Genomic DNA, 26,821 nt, shown 5'->3' on the forward strand with positions numbered 1-26,821 from the left:
ACAGCCTCAATATGCCATCGATCAGGAGCTTATTTTGATAAAAAAACTTTCTAAAAGTGGCATCTTTAGACTTACAATTTTAAATAGGACTTCAACACAAATTGTGATTAGAAATTGTAAGTCACGAGACACCAAACACCAAATCTCTGTCTTTTCCCAAATATAATTTACCCTAAAAAGATGTTTTAAGACAATTTAAATGTTAACCTATGAAGAGATAGGCCTTGCAGAGGTGAAAAACATATTAAGCAGCTGTTTACTACCAGGAAATGTAAAACTCAAAGTTACATACCCTACCTTTTAAATACACTGCACTTTGCCCATAGCACTGCCTGTGGCCTAACGGGTGACTTACATATAATGAAAAAGAAGGTTTCGACCTGGCAAGTCAAAATGTCTGATTAAAACTGCACACACAGGCTTTGCAGTGGCAGGCCTGGGACATTTTTAAAGGGGCACTGAGTGGGTGGCACAATCAGTGCTGCAGGCCCAATTGTAGCATTTAATTTATAGGCCCTGTGCACAAATAGTGCACTGTATTAAAGAATTATAAGTAAATTAAACATGGCGATTGGTAATAAGTCAATGTTACTATGTTTTTAGTGCAGAGCATTATCACTTTAGCACTGGTTAGCCCAGAATCCTAAAGCAAGCAAAAATGAAGCCAGCATAACAGGAGGTCAGAAGGCAACATGTCAGGGGAAACCATGTAAATGGACATCTGTGAGCCACACAAGGGCAATGTCTGACAGATAATTATCTAGTTCAGCAGTAGTTCAGCAGTGGATGCCCTAGTCCGCGATGTGTGCTTCTGTGTAGGCTTGTTTGAACTGCAAGGCAATGTCTTGTGTGGTGAAGGGCTCCGCACCGGAAGAGTCAGTCATTTTGGTGATGGTGTCTCTATCTTCCCTAGCCTTTATTTTGACTGCTAGATTGTGGCCTGGTCTGCTGACCTCCCCATATACCTGGGCAATGCGCCTTCTAGACAGATATTGAATTTCATCATTTGCGAGGTCATTGTCTTTCAGTAATGATTCTTTAATTTGTGCAAGGAGTAGGGCGCTAGGGGAACTCACACATTTCTTTACTAATCGGATCAGGGTGTTTTCAGTCATGGTCAGTTGGCCATGGTTATATTTCAATATCCTCGCATGTGCCTCAGATCGTGAGTTTGAAGGCCTCCCCCAGGGTTGCTGCACTATTTATCGACCACTTGTTCTGCTCGAAATATTGGACAATCGATTTTTGGAAAGTGTTTATGTAAAGTGGATATAGTAGTGCCTCGGAGCAAAACCTCCATGTGAATTGCCAGCTAACAGTTCGAGGGATGTGAAGTTTAAGTATGGCTGGGTTTTGGTCAGACAGCATTCTCGGTAGCCCACCTACTTCCAAGACCCACGTTATCTCACTCATGATCTTGTAGTCTAATTGCGACCAGCTACCACATGTCATTGAAACATGCGTCCCCTCTAGCATGTTTGTGTGTTCCAGGCACCATATGTCTGTCAAACAGAGCTCCGCCATCCCGTCGTTAATAACCCTGGCCTCCTTAGGCGAGTGCCCCCCATACCACTCAACTTGTCCTTGCCTGGGTATAGGTACAGCCCTCCTTGTCTGTGCAGCTTTTGATCATAGTGAATGGAAGGTTTTGTTTTATGAGCGTGAGTACCCCTCTAGCGTATGAATAATACGCGGAGGCCAGTCGATAACCAGGCCATTGTGACCCAATGTGTACCTCATTATGGCATGTCAGATATGTTTCTTGGATGAGGGCGATTTTTACCTCATGGCGATCCAAATATGCCAGCACCTGACGTATTTGCTTGAGAGAATTAAGCCCACACACGTTCCATGTCAAGCAAACCCATTATTTTGTTATCTATGGATGACTTCTGTGTAGATCATATAGTATATAAGATACCAGCACTTTAATGCAGTTCTGTCCTGTCTTCAGTTGGTTATCTGAGTAACTTGCAGCCACGTGAACAAACCCCGGAGCCCTCCTCTACCCCCCACATCACCCACCCACTTCAGCAACCCCAACATGTAAAAGCCATCCTGAACCTCCCAGAACAATACCCAGAAATGAAACTGACCTATACTCAGCTGTGGGCATCACCCATCAGGGAGTTTTGGAGCACAGGTAGCCTCCCAGATTAAGAGGGAGGTGGACGGAAAACAGTGGTAAAAGCAAAGTTATCCGTCGCTTATCGTCATGAGTAAGAATTAGACAAGCAATAACATGCACAAACATAACGACAGGAATCTTATCTGTGCAGCCAGAGTTCAGGTCTTCTAGTCAGGAGGCAATGGCTGAAGGCATGAATAGGACAGTGTCTGTGCTCAATTCGTGTAGCAGAAGGAAGTCAAAGTCCACCGCTGGGAACCTTAAGCTGCGCTGATTTAACCGCTTAACTGCGCACGAATTCTGCTGAAGTGCATCAGTTTGAAAAGTGGGCGGGCTGCGTCGGCCGATGGACATGCACAGCATTAGCCAGGTAGTGCTTTCAATGGTCATTGGCAGGCAGAAGCAGCGAACGGGATAAACAGTCTCTCACTCAGTAGCTGCATGTGAGGAGCCATCGCTGTCATTCTCCGCAGGATAGGAGGACGCTCGGTTTCTGCGCTTTAGAGTCTTTGCGTAGTCCATTGTAGATTTTTGCATGGTGAAGATCTTCGATTTCAAGTAAATGCAGAATTGCGCCGGGTACAGCATTGCGTAGGGGACCTTTTCCCACAAGAGGATTCACTTCACAGGCTGATATTCTTTTCTCACAGCCTGCACTGTTGCAGTGAAGTGCGGGTAGAAAACCAGGGAGATTACGGATTTAGAGCTGGGCCTGGAGCAGGAGGTCACCCGTGCTAAGACACATGTCTTGCGACTAAAACAGTTTCCTTCATGGATGACATTCCCCTGCTCCCTGGCTAGTCTTAAAATGGTGTCCAGTCTCTGTAATTGAGTAGCCGTGCGATTATAGGACGTGGTGGAGCATTTGGAGGAGGGTCGACTGCCAAAGAGCGGTGCGCTTGCTCGACTTTGAGCATCGATGACAGATGCTCGGCCCCAAATATTGTCCGCATCAAGGTCTTGATGTAGTATTGGTGGACTCTGGAAGGCCCATAATCCGTATGTTGTTCCATCTTATTCTGGCTTCTAAGTCCTCATTTTTGGTGTGTATTACAGCCAGTACTTTTTCAATTGCCAGAGTTTTTATGGACATTTGTTGCAAACCATCCTCAGCATCTGATATACATGTCTCCGCTTCACCCAAGCGCAGAACGTGTTTGTCCAGTTTGGTGGACATATGATCCATTAGGCTGTCTATCTTGCCATCGATGGTCTGTAGGCTATACTGCACCGCTAGCAGTGTTTTTTCAATTGCGGACAGACTATCAGAAGGGATTTCCATTTTTGAGTCAGAGGTGACCCGCTGTTGTGATTTGGTAGACCTGCGGGGCTCAAATGTGAGGCGAGGCTGGCTGTGTTCAGTTTTGCCCATCACTCTCACTGAACATACGTAGGTAAGAAAAGTGATTGTCCCAGCAAAATAGGAAATCTGTGCGCTCCAGAACATACCGCACACTGCATTATCAGGTAGTACTGTCTTCAAAGCAAACGGGTGTGAGGATACTTCAAGGATGGTTCAAATCGGCTCCCGGTAGCTAGGGCCCCTCGTGGCAAGGCGATGCAGGAGAGTAGGCGCAACCCTTTCAGAGCAGCAAGCCCTCAGGACCTGACAGGTTCAACAGGTACTGTAGTCAAAGGACGTGCCCAGTGCAGGGCGATGAGACCTGACTGGGGTAGAGAGTCAGTGCAGCCCCTCACCTGCTGTGTGTGCCTCTCACTGGTGCAAAGTCAGGGCAATGGTAAAGAAGTCTATTTGCATCCGCCTCAACTACAGGGTTCGTATGGTACAAGACTTATATTGCGATTTAGCGGGGAAGGCTGGTGTGCCCCTCCAACATATCAATATAGCATGTGTAACCACAGTTAAGCTTGCCCGCAACAGCAGCGGTGGTCACGGTAAGGGGGCTCACCGCCTCTAGTGTTCCGATCTGCCCTGCAGCTCAGAATGAGATCCTAGTGCACAGCTTGGAGATATGAGGCCGAAGTATGGGCACCAACAATGGTAACGGCCTCTGTGGGCCTGCACAGCACCCAGATGTACAGCTAGCAACCCCCACAGTGTCCACATTACCTCGGGGGTGGTAGGTCCATCTTGGCTGTACTCAGGCATTCCTGGCCGGGTCCCGCACACATTGGCAGACCTCCTACGTAGGGCTGCTCCAGTCTGGAGGCGTCAGAACTGTACCGTTAAGATAGCGACACCCGTAGCTATTGCCCCTCGCCCTCTCAGAAAGAGGCATCAATTCATCAGTGATGGTATGAACTTCCGCAGCTGTCCGCCAGCATCAGCCGCAATGTTTCCCCTTTCTCCAGGTACCGGCACTCGGCTCGAACGTTAGGCTGACATCTTGGGGTCGATTCCGATCCGGTAAAATAAACCGGCGTACGATTCGTATTCGTAGCCGATTCCGTACGAATGGGAAACTACCGTCCGACCAGCGAATTCCGATCCGTTACCGTTGATTTCCGTACGATTTGCTACGATCCGTACGAATGACATTCGTTTACCCGTACGAATAAGCCTCGGGCAGACCACCGTACGATTCGTAATCAGTCCGTACAAACTCACTATTCCGATTCGGAACGAAATGCCTGAGCGAGATTCGTACGGGCCAAAGTATTCACGCTTCAACATTGATTCGTAGGGGACATTCGCCTCACTGCAAGCTCCACCAATACATACTACACGCACACCCCTCGGCCAAGCCTACGCGAACACCCCCACCCGCCAACGGTCCGTACTACTCACTCGCACGCACAAGTACGACACGCACACCCCCCCCAACAAGCCTACGCGAACACCCCCACCCGCCAACGGCCCGTACCGCTCACTCGCACGCACAAGTACGACACGCACACCCCTCGGCCAAGACTACGCGAACACCCCCACCCGCCAACGGCCCGTACTACTCACTCGCACGCACAAGTACGACACGCACACCCCCCCCAACAAGCCTACGCGAACACCCCCACCCGCCAACGGCCTGTACCGCTCACTCGCACGCACAAGTACGACACGCACACCCCTCCGCCAAGCCTACGCAAACACCCCCACCCGCCAACGGTCCGTACTACTCACTCGCACGCACAAGTACGACACGCACACCCCCCCCCAACAAGCCTACGCGAACACCCCCACCCGCCAACGGCCCGTACCGCTCACTCGCACGCACAAGTACGACACGCACACCCCTCGGCCAAGCCTACGCGAACACCCCCACCCGCCAACGGCCCGTACTACTCACTCGCACGCACAAGTACGACACGCATACCCCTCGGCCAAGACTATGCGAACACCTCCACCCGCCAACGGCCCGTACTACTCACTCGCATGCACAAGTACGACACGCACCCCCCCCCAACAAGCCTACGCGAACACCCCCACCCGCCAACGGCCTGTACCGCTCACTCGCACGCACAAGTACGACACGCACACCCCTCCGCCAAGCCTACGCGAACACCCCCACCCGCCAACGGTCCGTACTACTCACTCGCACGCACAAGTACGACACGCACAACCCCCCCAACAAGCCTACGCGAACACCCCCACCCGCCAACGGCCCGTACCGCTCACTCGCACGCACAAGTACGACACGCACACTCCTCGGCCAAGCCTACGCGAACACCCCCACCCGCCAACGGCCCGTACTACTCACTCGCACGCACAAGTACGACACGCACACCCCTCGGCCAAGACTACGCGAACACCCCCACCCGCCAACGGCCCGTACTACTCACTCGCACGCACAAGTACGACACGCACACCCCCCCAACAAGCCTACGCGAACACCCCCACCCGCCAACGGCCCGTACCGCTCACTCGCACGCACAAGTACGACACGCACACCCCTCCGCCAAGCCTACACGAACACCCTCTCCCGCCAACGGTCCGTACTACTCACTCGCACGCATAAGTACGACACGCACACCCCCCCAACAAGCCTACGCGAACACCCCCACCCGCCAACGGACCGTACCGCTCACTCGCACGCACAAGTACGACATGCACACCCCTCGGCCAAGCCTACGCGAACACCCCCACCCGCCAACGGCCCGTACCGCTCACTCGCACGCACAAGTACGACACGCACACCCCTCGGCCAAGCCTACGCGAACACCCCCACCCGCCAACGGCCCGTACCGCTCACTCGCACGCACAAGTACGACATGCACACCCCTCGGCCAAGCCTACGCGAACACCCCCACCCGCCAACGGCCCGTACCGCTCACCCGCACGCACAAGTACGACACGCACACGCCTCGGCCAAGCCTACGCGAACACCACCACCCGCCAACGGCCCGTACCGCTCACTCGCACGCACAAGTACGACACGCACACCCCTCGGCCAAGCCTACGCGAACACCCCCACCCGCCAACGGCCCGTACCGCTCACTCGCACGCACAAGTACAACACGCACACACCTCGGCCAAGCCTACGCGAACACCCCCACCCGCCAACGGCCCGTACTACTCACTCGCACGCACAAGTACGACACGCACACACCTCGGCCAAGCCTACGCGAACACCCCCACCCGCCAATGGCCCGTACTACTCACTCGCACGCACAAGTACGACACGCACACCCCCCCCAACAAGCCTACGCGAACACCCCCACCCGCCAACGGCCCGTACCGCTCACTCGCATGCACAAATACGACACGCACACCCCCCCCAACAAGCCTACACGAACACCCCCACCCGCCAACGGCCCGTACCGCTCACTCGCACGCACAAGTACGACACGCACACCCCTCGGCCAAGCCTACGCGAACACCCCCACCCGCCAACGGCCCGTACTACTCACTCGCACGCACAAGTACGACACGCACACCCCCCCCCAACAAGCCTACGCGAACACCCCCACCCGCCAACGGCCCGTACCGCTCACTCGCACGCACAAGTACGACACGCACACCCCTCGGCCAAGCCTACGCGAACACCCCCACCCGCCAACGGCCCGTACTACTCACTCGCACGCACAAGTACGACACGCACACCCCCCCCAACAAGCCTACGCGAACACCCCCACCCGCCAACGGCCCGTACCGCTCACTCGCACGCACAAGTACGACACGCACACCCCTCGGCCAAGCCTACGCGAACACCCCCACCCGCCAACGGCCCGTACTACTCAAACGCACGCACAAGTACCCCAAGCACACATAACGCCAACACCAAAACGACCACAAGGACCTTGCTAACGAGTCGCACTACCACACTGAACATGTCTCCTGTGTACACACCTTTGACAATCAATGTCCTGGTCACAGCCAAGCAGCCAAACAGAGGACAACACCAACACCCACCCCAAATAACACCCACCCCAACAATTCAAATTAAGCCACACCCACCATTTGACCAATAAAAGGGACCACACATACAACCCATCATCCTTTGCAACATACCCATTCTTGCGAGGAAACTGAGAGCACACCAACAATTGCAGCCACATACCTTCACACATACACCCTATCACATCTACACCAACACCACCTCCTTCACAATCACAAACACACACCCTCATCCATACACACCATCACACCCTCAATCACATACACCTCACACCATGACCACACCCAAGAATCCAAAATTCACTAACCCGGAGATGGAGATACTTACTGATGAAGTCATCAGAGTCGAGCCGCAGCTGTTTGGCGCATTGGTCAGACAGACCAGCCTGGCAGAAAGAACACGCCTGTGGGAGAGGATTGTAGACCGGGTCAATGCTGTTGCACCCATCAGACGCACCAGGGATGATTGCCAGTCCAGGTGGTACGATCTGCGGAGGATGGTGAAGAAAAAGATGGCACAGGATTACGCCAATGCACACCACACTGGAGGCTGTGGTCCCCGCAGACCTCCTGTATACCAGCCCTGGGAGGAGAAGGTCATGGTCCTACTGCCAGCGGTGGGAGTACATGGAATAGAAGGAGCCATTGAGTCTGGTGAGTGTACAAAAAACACAAGTTACATGGGTAGACTAACAACAGTTCCCAGCAGCATGGAGTGGTTGGCCATGACTCCAAGCAGTACACAACAAAATGGTGGTAGTTGCAAGGGGGAGGCACATAGGGTGCTATGTGTAGGGTAAGAGGCTGCTCTCATGCCATATGTCCCAGGGACACACACAAGCATAATGACCAATGCACAGGGATAGGTAAAGATCACACAAGATACTAGACCACAGCTTCTAAATATTTACTAATTGCTGACACACCTTACAGAGATGCATCATTTTGTGACAAAGTAAGGCAGTGTAGCAAGAGAGCAAGCACAATCTACCGGTCTCCATCCCTGTCTCGCCCTCTGTCTCTGTCTCCCTCTGTCGCCCTCTCCCTCTCCCTCTGTCGCCCTCTGTCTCCCTCTCCCTCTGTTTCCCTCTCCCTCTGTCGCCCTCTCCCTCTGTCGCCCTCTCCCTCTGTCTCCCTCTGTCTCCCTCTCCCTCTGTCTCCCTCTCCCTCTGTCGCCCTCTGTCTCCCTCTCCCTCTGTCGCCCTCTGTCTCCCTCTCCCTCTGTCTCCATCAGTCAGTGTTTGTCCCTCGGTCACCTCAACGCACATCCCTGGGGCACACACACAGTTGCACACAAGCACTGCACATGCCTCACAAACTCCATAGAGCTGAATGTTAAGGGATGTCTCACAAGTACCAGCAAACATCTGCTATGTGCCTGTAAGACACCCACCATTTGCTGTCAACACTGTACTGTGTCAGGACACACAACTCAGAAAGCTCTATAGTACACAATGGGCACAGGTGTAGGCAGCACAAGTCCCTCCTGTGCTCATTGCTAACACAAACATCAGGACAAGGTCACACATCCTGTGCACCAACACAAATCCAACATAATGGCAGCATGGCACATGAGGGGACAGCCAAATCATGAACAATGGACGCTTGCAATTCTCAAACAAAGTAATAGCATGGCCTGTTGTACACACCCCTTACAGAAACTCATCCCCGGGGGACAGGCGTTGTATTGCAACACTGTCCCAATTGCCATATACCACAACAAAACACGTACTCATATGAATATGCATACAACTCTTACATGCACATAACAGAAGCTCCAGTCCATTGTGCCCCTCTAAAAAAGCTTGTGCCCCATCTCATTACCTTTGTGGATGTACATAAGTACCACCATGGACATGGGTATTGACAAGGTGATGCGTCTCAGAGAAGTGCCAAGTTCTAAAGCCATGATCTACAAGTGGGTGTACAGGTCCAGCGGTGTTGGCATTGTTTGGCCAGCATGGAACAGCAAAAGACATCCAAAGTAGTAGCTGACATGCTAAATAATGATGCTCTGTCTCTTACATCAACATGCTGCATCTAAACTCTGTGCATGCTTGACGCACACATAAGAATTTTCACCGTATCCAGGATGTTGCGTTAAACTTACAAATGCTTTACACGTGTGGTGCCGGCAACACAAGACACAGCAATGGCTGTGTCAGTCATTGTCAAGAGATTGGAAGAATGTATATACCCCATCGTACTATTGTTTTTTCTACCACTAAATACACAACTGTACAATGTCAACAATGTATAGCTTGTGGAACAGTGATGCTGATAATGGATAACCAAACCACATGTCACTTGATATTGCCTTAACAGTGTCCCTCTCTCCCACATACAGGGCAACGTGCGGATCTCCCCCCCAGCCAGGGGGGCCAAGGATCCCAGTCCCAGGCTCAGCAGGACCCAGACCCCACCGCCAGCACCGTCCCTCAACGCACTGTGGATGACCCCAACCAACCTGGCTCCTCTGGATCCCAAACCCCTGCAGCAACTGTACCAGCTACATCTCTGCCAACGACCGGACCTATTCCCACCACATCCCAGCAGACAGGTCAGAGCCCTGCCCATGATTCACAATCGAGCCTGTCTGAAAATGAGGGACACCCTTTGTCGGGCGCCCCTGAGGTTGGTGACAACCTCCACCCTCCCAGCACTCGGGGGGCCCGTCGATCGGATGTGCCCACAAGCGCAGGCCGTGCTCATGTGGGTCAGGGTGGTGGGAGTGGCGCAAGGCGGAGGCGAGAATCTGGGCAGTCAGCTGTAGGGACCGGTATGGCTGAACTCGGTAACATCCTTGAGGCATACCGGCGGGACACCAGTGAGGTAAGCCAGCTTGCGGAGACCCTCAACCAGCTCAAAGAACAGCAGGCAGAGCAAATAGCCAGGCAAGACCTGCATTATGGACGGGTGGAGGCACACCAGGCTCAGCTCTTGATGGTGCATAGGGACATTGTCCATGTGCTACGTCAGATGGCTGCCAACATGCAGCCCCCTCCCTGTGTCACAAGGCCAGCAACATCACGGCAAAGTGCAACACCAGCCACAGGGAGGGAGGAGAGGTAGGAGGAGGAACCCTCTGACGTAGCGTCCCATGCACCGTCCATGCCTGTACATGAGGGTCCCCCAAGGAAGGTGGGTCGTCCACGCCGAAGACGTTGAGGGCCTGTGGGCCATGGACTTCTCCCAGGACACTGGTATATAGCCCCTGGGTGCAACAGCATCCCCTATGAGACTCTCCCACATGGACTTGCTGGTCCCAGTCTGCCCAATGATGTCAGGCACTGTGGGCTGGACTCTGTTGACTGAAACAGTAAGGCATCTCATCTCCAGCAGTGAATTTTGGATTCCCCCCCTTTCTGTACAGCACCTATTCACGTTTCATGCACTAGAGCACCCAATAAATAATGTAAACATCATACGCATTTGGTGAGTAATCTTTGAAACAGCATACATGTATATGTGTCAGCAAATGTCATAAATGCAAGGTATACAACAAACAGCAGTCATCCACACACTTGGATCAGAATCTGAGTGAGGACACACATTGGTCAGAAATTTCCACAAACTACATACATGGATGGTAAGACACACCTGTGTGGGACAGTCAATGCTGGAGGGGGGATTGAATCCCAATACTGCTAGCACAGGCAGGCCCAGGAGAGTCACTTTGAGGAGTACATGTCAGTGTCACAAAAGTAGTAGTCCATGTAGGGAGTACCTACAACTGTGCCCTCAGGTATGTGAGCTACCATCAGCATGATGCATTACTGTGTATGTGATTAATGCCGCACAGGATTACGGTGGCAGGACAGACTGTGGGCAATGGGCTGGAGCACTCTAGACAAGCACACCTGATTAGGTGACCTACCCCTATGGAGCTACAAGTACTATACTACTGTAATGGGAGCAACGCATACAGAAAAACGACACACATCAGACAAATACCAACCCCGGAACGGCCAAATCACACCACACCCAAGAGACAGGGTCATGGTGTGTGTCCCAAGTGCCAACTTGACTGACTGTGACAGCAATGTTGAAGTGGTGTGAGCATGTTGTGTTCTGGCACGTGACTGTAAGCTAACAGTTTTCTGATCTAGTGGTGTTGACAAGCTAACACTGTACAATATTGTGCCTATGTAAGGTGTGTGTGTGTTGGACACGCCACATGACCTGGTGGTACGTAGACCCAATGTCATGTGAATCTGCATAGTCGTGCCAGTATGTGTTGCACACACACGCATAGCAGCAGCTATGGCTGAGTACAAAGCATTTTTATAGCACGAGGGTGAATGTCTGGTGTTGTCTGTGTGTAGGGTGGCCGGAGCATGCTCTATTAATGGATGGAAGGAGGGTCATCCTGTAGGTGTCTGTGTTCCTGGATAGTGTGTGCTGCATGTTGGCTGTGTATGCAGCTGCAGCAATGAGTGAATACATGACGGCAGGAGGGGTGTGACTAATTGCTAAACAAACACATAACACAAGGGCACCCGCAATGCACAAAGTGACATGTGGATGTGAAGGCAGGAGTGTCTGCCTCACTCAGGATCACTGACAACTAAATGGCACAGTAATCACCACACATCACAGTCAGTGGATCAGGGCCCTTACGGTCAAGTGGGGCACAAGACACACAGCGTCTGCAGGTGTATACAAGAGCTAGTATGTTCAAAGGAAAACTGCACCAACAAAGACATGTACCTCACACACAACATAGTATTCTAGCCTTCACCCACCCCATGCGTGTGGTCAATATACAGTTACACACCTAACAAGCATGAGGTAACTACGTTCAAAATAGTAAATGTGCACATTAGACGGACATGTGTGTTGAGCCACAAGCAGGCACTATATTCTGTAGGAGTCAGACGTCATGCACAACATGATAATCTACATTGTGAGCCCATGGAGCTTTCACAAACATACATGTGCATTGCCAATAAGTCCAATTTACACTAATCATGATGTCACCTGTAATGCCGCTTTACGAATACCTACAAGGCTGTCAACGACTGGCCGTACCTTTCTTCATCAGACTGGTGTGATGCTCTAAGGGTTCCACCTCCAAATAGCCCATTGGTCTGAGTACAAACAACAGACACAAAAGGGTGATCAGGCGAGGGAAGGAGAGGATGGGAACTGCTGGGAGGGAGACCTGAAACAGAGGCAATTAAGCATTAGGACAACATTCTCATGTCACAGACACTTCAAAAACCTCATTAGCTACACTGTACCAGTCACACCTGTGAAGTGTACTGTCTGGTGACAAATAATGATGATTAATCATGCCATCACATCAGATACGATGCTGTGACACAGACACATGAACACTGGGACAGTCTGTCATCCATTAGAGTCATGTGTAACGCTCACAAGTGAGCACCCATGCAAAAAGATCTATGTAGTATGAACACATTCCCAGGCACAGATGAGGTGGACCTCAGTAACAAATGGAAACATATGGAAATCCAACTACCGCTAACTCTAAAGTCTGTATGTGATATTGGTTAGCCATAAGGGCCCTGTAGGCTAACTTGAGCAAATCCACTACAGCTGTTAGTATCACATATGATGAGGAAGCTAATGATCGACATGCAATGAAGGCACTCTGTAGCCAGTCTTTTGGTGTGTCAAGTATGCATCACAATGCTAAACATGATATGCATGTACAATAAATATTAAGTGCAAGTGATGTCCATCCAAGCTACATGATCAGACCCTACCATAGCACAGTAATGGTGCCGGCGACCAGAGATTCATGTGAATGACCGTACTCCACTGGTGCTACACAGAAATTCACATATGCATCTTTCACACTTTTTACTTTGTCATGCTAAACATACATGGCATCATGTGCATCTAAACATCACGGCTACTCACTGTGAAGGCTGGCGTAGCAGTATTCTCAACCTGCACTGAGGTAACGACATGACAGTGACATGATATACTGCTGCAAGGGGCAATGCATCCATGTTAACTGATTCACAGGACAGTTGTCTTAAGATGTGGAACATACACTGGGCAACACCAACACCACATGGTTTCATGGTAATCACACTGGACTGGCCCACAAGCTGGAGGTGAGGATCCAGTCACATTCTAATGCACACAGTGAGGCTGCAATCCCCCACAGAGTCCGTGGTTGTGACCTCTGACACAATGTCATGCCATGGTATGTGCAATGTTGCTGTGGCAATGTCTACACACATTGATGCATTCACCAGAGTATCAAAATACAACAGATGACAGAAGGGGTGACTATCCTGTCATGGGAGTGGCCATACATGTCATGAGGTACATAATGGAGTAGCATGTATGCAAGATGACACCACATGCACATGAACATGTACCACACATTTCTACACATACCAACGCTAAACAGCCTCATATGAGTCCTTACCCAAATTGACTTCTCGACATGTTCAAGCATGCTCCGTTGATGTGGCTGACGTTGCAACCATAATGAGCAGTAGCAGGATGACCACGATGTACCCCAACGGACAACAGGCAGGGCGAGCTGTGGATGAGAGTGGCACACAAGGGGTCAAGTTCGGTATAATGTCATTTTGTCAATGTCTGTTGAATAGCCAGATGTAGTATGACACCTGTACATTCCAAGTGCACACATAGCACGTATGTGTGTAGCATTACAACTTAACATGTGACACAGCACAACACACATCCAAGTGATCTTGCTTACAGTCTGTTGCATACACAGCATGCTACCCATGCTACTCTATAGTCCATCTTTTACTTAAAAGATGAAAGGACTCACCATCATGAAAAGAAGTTGCGGATGAGGTGACCGCGGATATCATCTTCACCCTCCTCGTCACTGGCATCCTGGCCAAGGCCTTCATCCTCAACGGGCAGATGTTCCAGCTCATCAGGATCCAGGTAGAGTGGCACAGCCTTCTCCACTGCCATGTTGTGTAGCATGCAGCACACAGTGAAGATGTCACACACCTTGCGGGGGCTGTATTGGAGGGCTCCGCCTGTCTTGTCCAGGCACCTGAAGCGGCTCTTCAGGAGTCCAAAGGTCCGTTCGATCACCTGCCTGGTCTTCACATGAGCATTGTTGTAACGCTGGTCTGCAGCTGTCCTGGGGTTGCGTAGCGGAGTCATTAGCCACGGCATGTTTGGATATCCAGCGTCTCCTGCAATTTGACATCATGTACAAGAGTGAATCATATGATGCAGATCATGAAGTTGTGACATACTGACATACAGAGCTCACAGTGTATACTCACCAACTAGACATGCCCGGTGGTTGTGCAGCTGCAGCATCATCTGTGTTACCCTGCTACGCCTCATGATGAAAGCATCGTGGCACGATCCTGGATAACGTGCACAAACATGTGAGATCATCATGTTGGCAAGACACACCACAAGGGCATTTATCGAGTGGTAGTGTTTCCTGTTGCGATACGCTTGCTCCTGAGCCTGTGGTGGGACAAGAGTAACATGTGTACCATCAATTGCACCAATTACATGTGGCATACGGCCCAGGCCATAGAATTCCCCCTTGACATCTGTCAACTCTTCTGGAGTAGGGAATGTTATGAATTCATCAAGGTGGAGCAACATTGCTCCCAAAACATCACCCAATACCCGGCTAAACATGGTCTGAGACATCCCTCCCACATCAGCTATGGTAAATTGGAAGGTACCTGTGGCAAAGAAATGGAGGGCTGCCATTACCTTTACCTTGGGTGTCAGTGCACTTGGATACCTGTGGCGTGGTTGTAGGTGAGCCTCAAGCCTGCCCGTCAGGTCCTTGATCAACTGTCGGCCGAAGCGATATCGACGGATGCCGTTGCGCTCCCTCATGGCTTCCAAGTCAGGCAACGGCCTTTCCAGAGGGGGTGCCCTGCATGACACAATTTTAAGGAAATGTCTACAACTGTCTGACTAAGACTATAACAATGTACATGGCACAAGCAACACTGCTTCAAATAATGTAGACAATTTGGAGTGTGGCGTGGGATACACACAGATGCCAGCTCCCACACACTCCTCCGTGGCGAAGGAAAATACCTGTAGTGTGTGGAATGGATGTGACATGCATACAAACGATCAGATGTAAAGGTCTTAGTGACCATGACAATGTATCATGTCAGTGAGACACGTCATGTCAATGTCAGTAGGAGGTTGTCTGCACACCCAGAGGGCAGACTGCAATACACACACACACCACATGTGCAATCATTTGCACTGTTCAGCCTTAGTCATGTCGCGGTGTGTACTTTCAGTGACAATGACATGACCATCATCATACAGCATGAAAATTACATTTGTCACTGATGGTCTGTGATGCCATCACACATGTGAACGGGTCATTAACACACGTGGCATAGTGTGTGTACATTAGTCACCCTGCCATCACAGCAAGGACACAACATAGATGCTCCTACAGCAGATGCACAGTACTTTCAAGGACTAGTTACTTACCTTTTGTAAACCAATATCTGTAAGGAACAGTAGGCAGTAGCAAAGTGTCACATTTCAATACATACATAGCTTAGGACTAATTAGCCTCCCTGGGTGGCATCGATCTGACCAGTGAGTGGTGGCTATCCAGGCCACACCGGAACAAAACCAGTGTTGTAGATTGGCATCCGACAAGGGCGTGGCCACGTTTTGGCCGTACCTACAACGCATACACTGGCAGCGGTATGTTACACCTACAACGCAACTTTTACGTAGCATTCCGTTACAACGCAGATTTTACAACGCGGGATCCATTACATCGGATGTCATTACAATGCATGGCATTACATCGCAGATGCTATTGCAACGCATACTATTACATCGTAAGTATTGGTAAGTATTTAATTTTTTTTTATTTCATTTAATATTATTTAATTGATTTAATTATTATTAATTATAAAAAAAATATTTATTTTAGTTTTTAAATATTATAAATTAAATATATTGATTTTTTAAATAAGTATGAGTATAGGAGTATATGTTTTGGGGTACTGAGGTATATGTTTTGGGGTGTTTGGGTATTTATAGGTTTTAGGGCAGGGTTTGGGTTTTGGGGTACAGGGGTGTTTTTAGGTTTTAGGGCACAGGGGTGTTTTTAGGTTTTAGGGCAGGGTTTGGGTTTTGGGGTACAGGGGTGCTTTTAGGTTTTAGGGCAGGGTTTGGGTTTTGGGGTACAGGGGTGTTTTTAGGTTTTAGGGTAGGGTTTGGGTTTTGGGGTACAGGGGTGTTTTTAGGTTTTAGGGCAGGGTTTGGGTTTTGGGGTACAGGGGTGTTTTTAGGTTTTAGGGCAGGGTTTGGGTTTTGGGGTTCAGGGGTGTTTTTAGGTGTTAGGGTAGGGTTTGGGTTTTGGGGTACAGGGGTGTTTTTAGGTTTTAGGGCAGGGTTTGGGTTTTGGGGTACAGGGGTGTTTTTAGGTTTTAGGGCAGGGTTTGGGTTTTGGGGTACAGGGGTGTTTTTAGGTTTTAGGGTAGGGTTTGGGTTTTGGGGTTCAGGGGTGTTTTTAGGTTTTAGGGTAGGGTTTGGGTTTTGGGGTACAGGGGTGTTTTTAGGTTTTAGGGCAGGGTTTGGGTTTTGGGGTACAGGGGTGTTTTTAGGTTTTAGGGTAGGGTTTGGGTTTTGGGGTACAGGGGTGTTTTTAGGTTTTAGGGCAGGGTTTGGTTTTAGGGATAATTAAATTATATTTACCATTTTAAAATTAATTGAAATATATTTAATAAATTAAATTAATTATTTTACATTAATTACATTTTTTAATTAAATTAATTAAATTAAATAAATTAATATTATTAATTTAATTTAATTTCATTATAAAAAATATGTACATTAAACTAATTACTTTTTTTAATTAAATTAAATTAATTACAATTTTTATTATATTTACATTTATTAAATAGATATTATTTTATTAAATTAAATTAATGACAATTTTTAAATGTCTTTTAATTAAATTATTTAAAAAAAATTAATTACAATAAACTAAATAACATTTTTAAAAAAAAGTCAACTTACCTATACTTACGATGTAATGCCATGCGTTGTAATAGCATCTGCGATGTAATGCCATGCATTGTAATGACATCCGTTGTAATGGATCCCGCGTTGTAAAATCTGCGTTGTAACGGAATGCGTTGTAATACAACGCGTTATACTGACACCAATCCACTGGCAGCTGTTACACAAACATATCCCACAGAGAGTGTGGGTAGCAGGTAAAGATGCATGTCAAGTAGCTAAACATCACTCCCAGAGTCAGGGAGGATGATGACATCTTTGCGTAGTGCCTGTACCTCTTGGATACCCTCTACAGCGTAGCTAACGGGAATGTGTTCTGTGGTTTTGAGGGCTGCATGCAGATGCTTCCTGGGATGGGGTGGTAGGACAGGGAACATGGTCAGTCCGGGTAGGGCAGTGGGGGTCTGACAAGGTGCCTATGTACAGACAAACATGCTGCGTGGCTGTGCATGCTTGCCAATATACATACAGTACTCTCATCAAGATAGGCCTGCAGAGGCTCAGCGTAGCGTTAGTGTAGTTGAAGGACCTGAGTGACAAGTTGGTCCTCACCGCAGCAATAGGGAGATGAAGGGCCATGGTTCCAACCGCCCACATAAACACTACACTGAACGTTGCCCAATCATCCAAATACATCTTTTGAGTTGAGACATCACCTGTGTCTGGCTAGGTGTCCACAACACTCGCATCCCCCAGTCCACCTGTCCTGTGGTCTTGGGACTGACACTCACGTGCCAGTGGGTCTTCTTGACCCTCCCAATACTCATTAGCGCCAATTGTAATGAGGTGTGGCCAGCTCATTGATGTTTACATTCCCATGCAGCATTAAGAGCGGTGTTCTGCCACACAGTTACCACGGCGGAGCCGTACAGTGTGTGGTATCGGGGCCAGCACCACCCCAGAATGGCGCCACGGCTGACACCTGGGGGAGATCTGGCAGTGAGGTTGTGAGTTGAACCAGGGGGGACCAGGATAAACATTCCGATCATGTCTGTCACAGCGGTTCTGGGACGTATGCACCGCCTGCGTCCGTCACTCAGCGAGTGATGGCGTCAGGGGCATATCAACAGAGGCGCAACTGCCCCCTGACGGGTACGGTGGGCCAGAAGCAGATGCGGAGTCAGTGGGCGGGGTGAGGGACATCATGGACATGAGGAAGTGCACTTACTCCTCCTGTGTCACATGCAGGGCTGGGACCGTAGGTCGTGGTGCTGGCTACGATGGCTGCTATTCTGATGGAGCCGTGTGGTCGCCGTCACCCTAATCCCATGCAGCATTGCACTTGCATCGTGGTTATTTGTTAATGCAATTACACATCTCTGACTTATTTTTTTTTACCTGACGAGTTTGCCCTGGGGAATGATGTACTAATAAGGGGCTCACATGTCTCCACACCCACACACATGCACTGGTCCTACATCCCAACCATGAGCTATTGTGGTGCTGTGCCAACTGCTGGAGTCTGAGTGGCTGGTGGGACATATTACACCTGGATACATATGTCAGGTCCCCGCAATTGGAGCAGCTCTTGTTGTTGTGCCTGACATGGAAACCGTGGAGACACAGACGGTGAGGGTCACTCACCAACATGAGGCGTTTTCATTCCTCACAGGCTTTGTAAGTGACATCCCTATTGGCACGGTCTTGAGTATGACAATAAAAGGTAAATGTACTGAAGTGTTAGTACAATGATTTAGGGTACAAAATGTGTAAGCTTTAACTTAGACCGGACCTGCGTTGGTGTTGAGAAACAAACAGAGGACCTGACGTGTGGACGCAGAGGTGACATATGACTACTCAGATAACGTCATCAGGGCACACACAACGCCAAGGATTCTTGCAGAGCCAGAGGATTTACACACCAACACACAAGTGTACGGTATTACGGAAATTGCCATGTCCAGGATGACATGTGGGGATATTCTGAGGTGAGTAATACTTTACTGACCTGTTCATGGCATATGCTAACAGCATGCACAATGTAGCACATGGCACACACATGACGTGGTCACACAGGGTCATGCTGTGCGGCTATGACACCTCTGTGACAGTGGGCATGTTCCTGTCATCATGTGCCACTTCCCTGTACTGAATTGTGGCCCATTCGAGTGTTCATGTGCCTCGCTACATGTTGCAGACGTTAATCGTGTTGAAATTGTTGAATGCATGTGATGCACATGTGCATCATGAATGATGACATGTTGTGCAAGCTATTCACACATCAACTGAGGCACAGGGTCACAATCCCTGTGCTTCTTCAATGTCTGCCAAACCTGGCACATACTGATGTATGTGTGCCATGCTGATGTATGCATCCACATGGTTGACATGAGTGTAGACTACATCCCTGCTGTGTGATTTCCTGGTGTGACTCTCCCAATGGTGACATGAAGGTGGACAGGGACGCAGCCTACACAATCGTTCACTTGACCATGTCTGACACAATGTACCCCAATGGTACGTGCGTGTATACGCATCGTTTCCCTATCGCCTTTAGGCTCCGCGCGAGCTAAGCGTACCCCAATGGTACGTGCATGTGTACGCATCGTTTCCCTATCGCCTTTAGGCTCCACGCGAGCTAAGCGTACCCCAATGGTACGTGCGTGTGTACGCATCGTTTCCCTATCGCCTTTAGGCTCCACGCGAGCTAAGCGTACCCCAATGGTACGTGCGTGTGTACGCATCGTTTCCCTATCGCCTTTAGGCTCCACGCGAGCTAAGCGTACCCCAATGGTACGTGCGTGTGTACGCATCGTTTCCCTATCGCCCTTAGGCTCCACGCGAGCTAAGCATACCCCAATGGTACGTGCGTGTGTACGCATCGTTTCCCTATCGCCTTTAGGCTCCACGCGAGCTAAGCGTACCCCAATGGTACGTGCCTGTGTACGCATCGTTTCCCTATCGCCTTTAGGCTCCACGCGAGCTAAGCGTACCCCAATGGTACGTGCGTGTGTACGCATCGTTTCCCTATCGCCTTTAGGGTCCACGCGAGCTAAGCGTACCCCAATGGTACGTGCGTGTGTACGCATCGTTTCCCTATCGCCTTTAGGCTCCACGCGAGCTAAGCGTACCCCAATGGTACATGCGTGTGTACGCATCATTTCCCTATCGCCTTTAGGCTCCACGCGAGCTAAGCGTACCCCAATGGTACGTGCGTGTGTACGCATCGTTTCCCTATCGCCTTTAGGCTCCACGCGAGCTAAGCGTACCCCAATGGTACGTGCCTGTGTACGCATCGTTTCCCTATCGCCTTTAGGCTCCACGCGAGCTAAGCGTACCCCAATGGTACGTGCCTGTGTACGCATCGTTTCCCTATCGCCTTTAGGCCCCACGTGAGCTAAGCGTACCCCAATGGTACGTGCGTGTGTACTCATCGTTTCCCTATCGCCTTTAGGCTCCACGCGAGCTAAGCGTACCCCAATGGTATGTGCGTGTGTACGCATCGTTTCCCTATCGCCTTTAGGCTCCACGCGAGCTAAGCGTACCCCAATGGTACGTGCGTGTGTACGCATCGTTTCCCTATCGCCTTTAGGCTCCACGCGAGCTAAGCGTACCCCAATGGTACGTGCGTGTGTACGCATCGTTTCCCTATCGCCTTTAGGCTCCACGCGAGCTAAGCGTACCCCAATGGTACGTGCGTGTGTACGCATCGTTTCCCTATCGCCTTTAGGCTCCACGCGAGCTAAGCGTACCCCAATGGTACGTGCCTGTGTACGCATCGTTACACCATTCAATGTGTAGCATTGCCAATGGCAATGTCACCGTACTTGGGTGTGAATTTTAAAAAATGCATAGGCAACAACTAGGGGAACAGTGTACTGTTCAAAATGCAACCAGGTTGTCATGGATACGGAGTGTTTTTCAACTCCTACAGGTGTCCTTGAAGATTCAGTTGGGCAAAAGTATACAATGTTGCGAAAGTTGTTGTTCAGCTCTGGCTCTATTTTCAAACCATGCATATGTGTGTCATGGGCTTAGGTGTGATGTGATTGGATGGAACATAGGATGCAAATTATGGTAGCCTATCACACACTACTCCTTGGACTCACAGACCCTCTGCAGCACAGATATAAGGCAGCATGTGGCTGTGGGGGGGCACTTGCCTGCACAACATTGGTGTGCTAACCACAGCTGCTGTCTCTGAATCCTCTGGACCCTGATTAGCTGAACATGGAGAGGGCACCTGCATTCACTGATGGTGAGAACAAGGCCCTGTTGGATGCCCTCCTGCCAAACTTCAGCAAGCTGTATGGGAGACCAGAGGATCAGGTGAGTGATTTGTGCAATACCTTGGAGAGTGCACCTGTTGTGTGTGTGACATCATTGCCACTGTGTAGTAATAGGGGATAGATGCAATGTTGTTGTGAGTGAGTGCCAGGGTGCACAGTGTTGTTAGAAGAGAGTTATTTGTCGTAGTGTGGTGTGTGACAGCATGTCACGTGCTGCATTGCACCCAGATATAGCATATATTGTTCAGTGAGTGCCATGCTCAAAGAGTGTTTTGCAGCCCTCATGTCATCTGTAGATTGTCAATGTCATGCAAAGCAGTTGTGTTTGCACACAGGCCACATACTCCTGGACAATGATGCAAATGTGTGTGGCATACGATGCCCTGTTGTCATCATGTATTTTGTGCACATATGGGTGTCTTGGGAACATGCACCAGGTATACTGATGTTCTGTTACTTTACATTTGTGACAGGTATCTGCCTATGAGAAGGGTAAAATCTGGGTGGACATCGCCAGGGCTGTCCGGAGAGAGGGGGGACCTCGCAGGAGGCTTCGAAACATAAAGAAGAGGTGGCAGGACATCCGGTGCTGGAGCCGCCGCATCGCCCGAGTCCAGTTGAAGCTGGAAGCTCCACGCCGGCATGGCGGCAGCCGCCACCTCACCCCCAACATGCTCCGGGTCCTGGAAGTGGTGTTCCCAGACCTCCATAGGCAGTTGCAGGAGGGACAGCAGCACGAAGGGGGTATGTACATGTCTGTTTGTAGTCATGTGTATGTGCAATGGTACCTGAAGAGCTCTAAGGCATGGTCACTCTCCCATAGTTTGAGTGGTGTGGTCAGACAGGCAGTTCATGCATTGGAATGTGATTGTCCCTCTGTCAGCAGCTGCTTCTTTACATGCCTTGCCCTACTACACATTAGAGTTTTGCTTTGGCTAATGCTTGTTTTTGACATGTACTCCTATGGTGCAGTGTCTCAGATTGCATCTTCCTTTGCACATCATCATGTTGTAGGGGGGTATGTGACACCTGTTCGTACCTTAAATGTAGCACCACATGTGCACTATGTCTGCCCTTCTTCATATTGTGGCACTGTTCTTGAGTCTCAACAAGTGTTTTATGCAGAAGTCTGCCTCAGTGGCCTTTGTCCATGGTACACTTTCAAATTATCTTGTGTTAGCTACAGGTGCACAATGTACATGTGCTATATTTTGGGCTTCTGCATACTCACACTGGGCAGTGCGTGTGTGCATATTCTCTACATCTGTTGCATGTTCTTTGTACATAGTATTGATGGTCTGCCACACAATGTGACTTTGGATGTACAAAGCGGTGATGGCAGTGTGAGGTGATGGAACACTTGTTTCAGGTCCCAGGATGGCATCACATGGCAGTTCGGCCAGGACTTTTGTAATGTTGGACAGCGTCTAAGCGAATCAAACATGACCAGGTCTTGATTTGGGTGGCTGGGTTGGCTAATGAACTGTTATGCATCATCAGCTGTCCTGTTGTCAGGCAGTGGATCATGATTGTGTCTCTCATACAAGTATTTGCCTTGCCTGTACCTTGTCTCCTACCATACATTGAGCGTTGTGTCTCTGACATTTGTCCACAAGTAGACTTGTCATTATGCAGAGTTCAGTGTCATGTGACTCATGATGCATGCCATGTTGAGGAATGAGGCCAAATGATTTGCAGCTGATATGTCTGATGTGTACAGGTGACTGATATGTTTTCATTCTTCTCCTTGCTCACAGCATCATCATCTGAATCTGGAGGGGACACAGGCGCGGACCAGGCGGAGGGACACACCGACAGTGCCACCTGCTTTGAGGTGTCAGAGGCAGGCAGTGGCACAGAGTGTGAGGAGAGTCTGCAGGCCGAACGACATGTGACTGACACATCGTACCATGCCGACGAATCCGAGACAGACTCTCAGGAGGGGGGGGAATATGCAGCAATGGTCACTCATACATCTTTGGCTGCCCTCCCCTCCTCCAGTCCCATCTCCAACCTCCCACTCCTTGGTGTGCCTAGGGTCCGTGCTTGCCCCCGTGTCTCCTTTGTTCCCGGCACCGCAGCCCCTGCCCCTGTGTCCCCTGCTGCCCTCAGTGCTGAGACAGTGGACCTACTCCGGCAGATTGCAGTAGGTCAGGCATCCATGCTGTCTGTCCTCCATGGACATACACAACTGATGACACAGGTGGTGTCGTTCATGGAGGGCATGTCATCAGCCATGTCTGATCTGCGTCGGAGTGTGGCTGCCATTGAATCAACACCGACGGCACCTCTCTACACCCAGCAGCATCTGTCCCCCCCCCCTCCTTCAGAGCCATCCACATCTGCCTCTCACATACCTACACAGCATACACGCACACGCCACAGGTCAGACACACCCAGCGCACACACACAGCATAAGAAGCTCAAAACTCCACGCACACAGTCTCAAGGGCAAGTAGGCACACCCACAGGGAGAGGGGAGACACCTCATACACGCATCCACACACCCAGTAGGACTGACTCACAGCCCTGTACCTCCACCCCCAATGTGTCCCCGGGTTCAGGTGGTAGTTTTTCCGCCCTGGCTGAGGTGTGCAGCCAGGTTTTTTAATCTACTTTCGGCGATGCCCCAACCAGTGTGGATGAATCCACTACACCTGCACCCACTCCACCTGTCCTTCCCTCTCCTGTCCATGCGGTGCCGGAGGATTCCACAGATGGTGCCCCCGTAGTCAGCACAGCTGATTAAACGCCATGTGCAGGCAGGTTTGGGTGAGATGACACCCATGAAGGCACAAACTATATTGCAGAGACTCTATTGGACTGGCCATTGGCCTTTAATGAGCGAGGGCTCTCATTTGCTTTTCTTTTGTGATTCCGCTGAATAAAGCTAATTTTTGCTTTTCAGATTTGTAGTTTGTGTGATGATGTCTGTGACTGCTGGGTGCCTGGGAGCTGGTGTGATGTTCACATTTAGGTCTACTAAAATGTGTCTATCTCCTGAGGGTAATGAGGTTGACAATGGTATGTTTATGATGTACGAGTTGGGCAGTGGTGGGCACTCTGATGCTGGGCAGTGGTGGGCACTCTGATGCTGGGCACTCTGATGTTGGGCAGTGGTGGGCACTCTGATGCTGGGCAGTGGTGGGCACTCTGATGCTGGGCACTCTGATGCAGGGCAGTGGTGGGCACTCTGATGCTGGGCACTCTGATGCTGGGCAGTGGTGGGCACTCTGATGCTGGGCAGTGGTGGGCACTCTGATGCTGGGCACTCTGATGCAGGGCAGTGGTGGGCACTCTGATGCTGGGCACTCTGATGCTGGGCACTCTGATGCTGGGCAGTGGTGGGCACTCTGATGCTGGGCACTCTGATGCTGGGCAGTGGTGGGCACTCTGATGCTGGGCACTCTGATGCTGGGCAGTGGTGGGCACTCTGATGCTGGGCAGTGGTGGGCACTCTGATGCTGGGCACTCTGATGCTGGGCAGTGGTGGGCACTCTGATGCTGGGCACTCTGATGCTGGGCAGTGGTGGGCACTCTGATGCTGGGCACTCTGATGCTGGGCAGTGGTGGGCACTCTGATGCTGGGCAGTGGTGGGCACTCTGATGCTGGGCACTCTGATGCTGGGCAGTGGTGGGCACTCTGATGCTGGGCACTCTGATGCAGGGCAGTGGTGGGCACTCTGATGCTGGGCACTCTGATGCTGGGCACTCTGATGCTGGGCAGTGGTGGGCACTCTGATGCTTGGCACTCTGATGCAGGGCAGAGGTGGGCACTCTGATGCTGGGCACTCTGATGCAGGGCAGTGGTGGGCACTCTGATGCTGGGCACTCTGATGCTGGGCAGTGGTGGGCACTCTGATGCTGGGCAGTGGTGGGCACTCTGATGCTGGGCACTCTGATGCAGGGCAGTGGTGGGCACTCTGATGCTGGGCACTCTGATGCTGGGCAGTGGTGGGCACTCTGATGCTGGGCACTCTGATGCTGGGCAGTGGTGGGCACTCTGATGCTGGGCACTCTGATGCTGGGCAGTGGTGGGCACTCTGATGCTGGGCACTCTGATGCTGGGCAGTGGTGGGCACTCTGATGCTGGGCACTCTGATGCTGGGCAGTGGTGGGCACTTTGATGCTGGGCAGTGGTGGGCACTCTGATGCTGGGCACTCTGATGCTGGGCAGTGGTGGGCACTCTGATGCTGGGCAGTGGTGGGCACTCTGATGCTGGGCACTCTGATGCTGGGCAGTGGTGGGCACTCTGATGCTGGGCACTCTGATGCAGGGCAGTGGTGGGCACTCTGATGCTGGGCAGTGGTGGGTCTCAGACACACACTCTGATACTTACACATACAATTACTTAGCAGGCGTATTTCCCACACGTCTATTGCACTGGTGTTGTGCGGTGAGCTGGATGACGTACATCGAGCTGGATGACGTACATGCGGCACGTATAACACTGGTGGAGTGCGGTGACGTACCGTACCCCGAAGTGGATGACGTAGGTGCGGTACGTCTCCGTATTACACTAGTGATGTGCGGTGACGTTCCGTACCCCGTGGTCGATGACGTAGGTGCGGGACGTCTCCGTATTACACTGGTGTTGTGCGGTGACGTTCCGTACCCCGTGGTCGATGACGTAGGTGCGGTACGTCTCCGTATTACACTAGTGATGTGCGGTGACGTACCGTACCCCGAGCTGGATGACGTACATGCGGCACGAATAACACTGGTGGAGTGCGGTGACGTACCTTACCCCGAAGTGGATGACGTAGGTGCGGTACGTCTCCGTATTACACTAGTGATGTGCGGTGACGTTCCGTACCCCGTGGTCGATGACGTAGGTGCGGGAGGTCTCCGTATTACACTGGTGTTGTGCGGTGACGTTCCGTACCCCGTGGTCGATGACGTAGGTGCGGTACGTCTCCGTATTACACTAGTGATGTGCGGTGACGTACCGTACCCCGAGCTGGATGACGTACATGCGGCACGTATAACACTGGTGGAGTGCGGTGACGTACCGTACCCCGAAGTGGATGACGTAGGTGCGGTACGTCTCCGTATTACACTAGTGATGTGCGGTGACGTTCCGTACCCCGTGGTCGATGACGTAGGTGCGGGACGTCTCCGTATTACACTGGTGTTGTGCGGTGACGTTCCGTACCCCG

This window comes from Lissotriton helveticus, chromosome 2_2, assembly GCF_964261635.1.
Source record: "Lissotriton helveticus chromosome 2_2, aLisHel1.1, whole genome shotgun sequence".
NCBI lineage: Eukaryota > Metazoa > Chordata > Amphibia > Caudata > Salamandridae > Lissotriton > Lissotriton helveticus.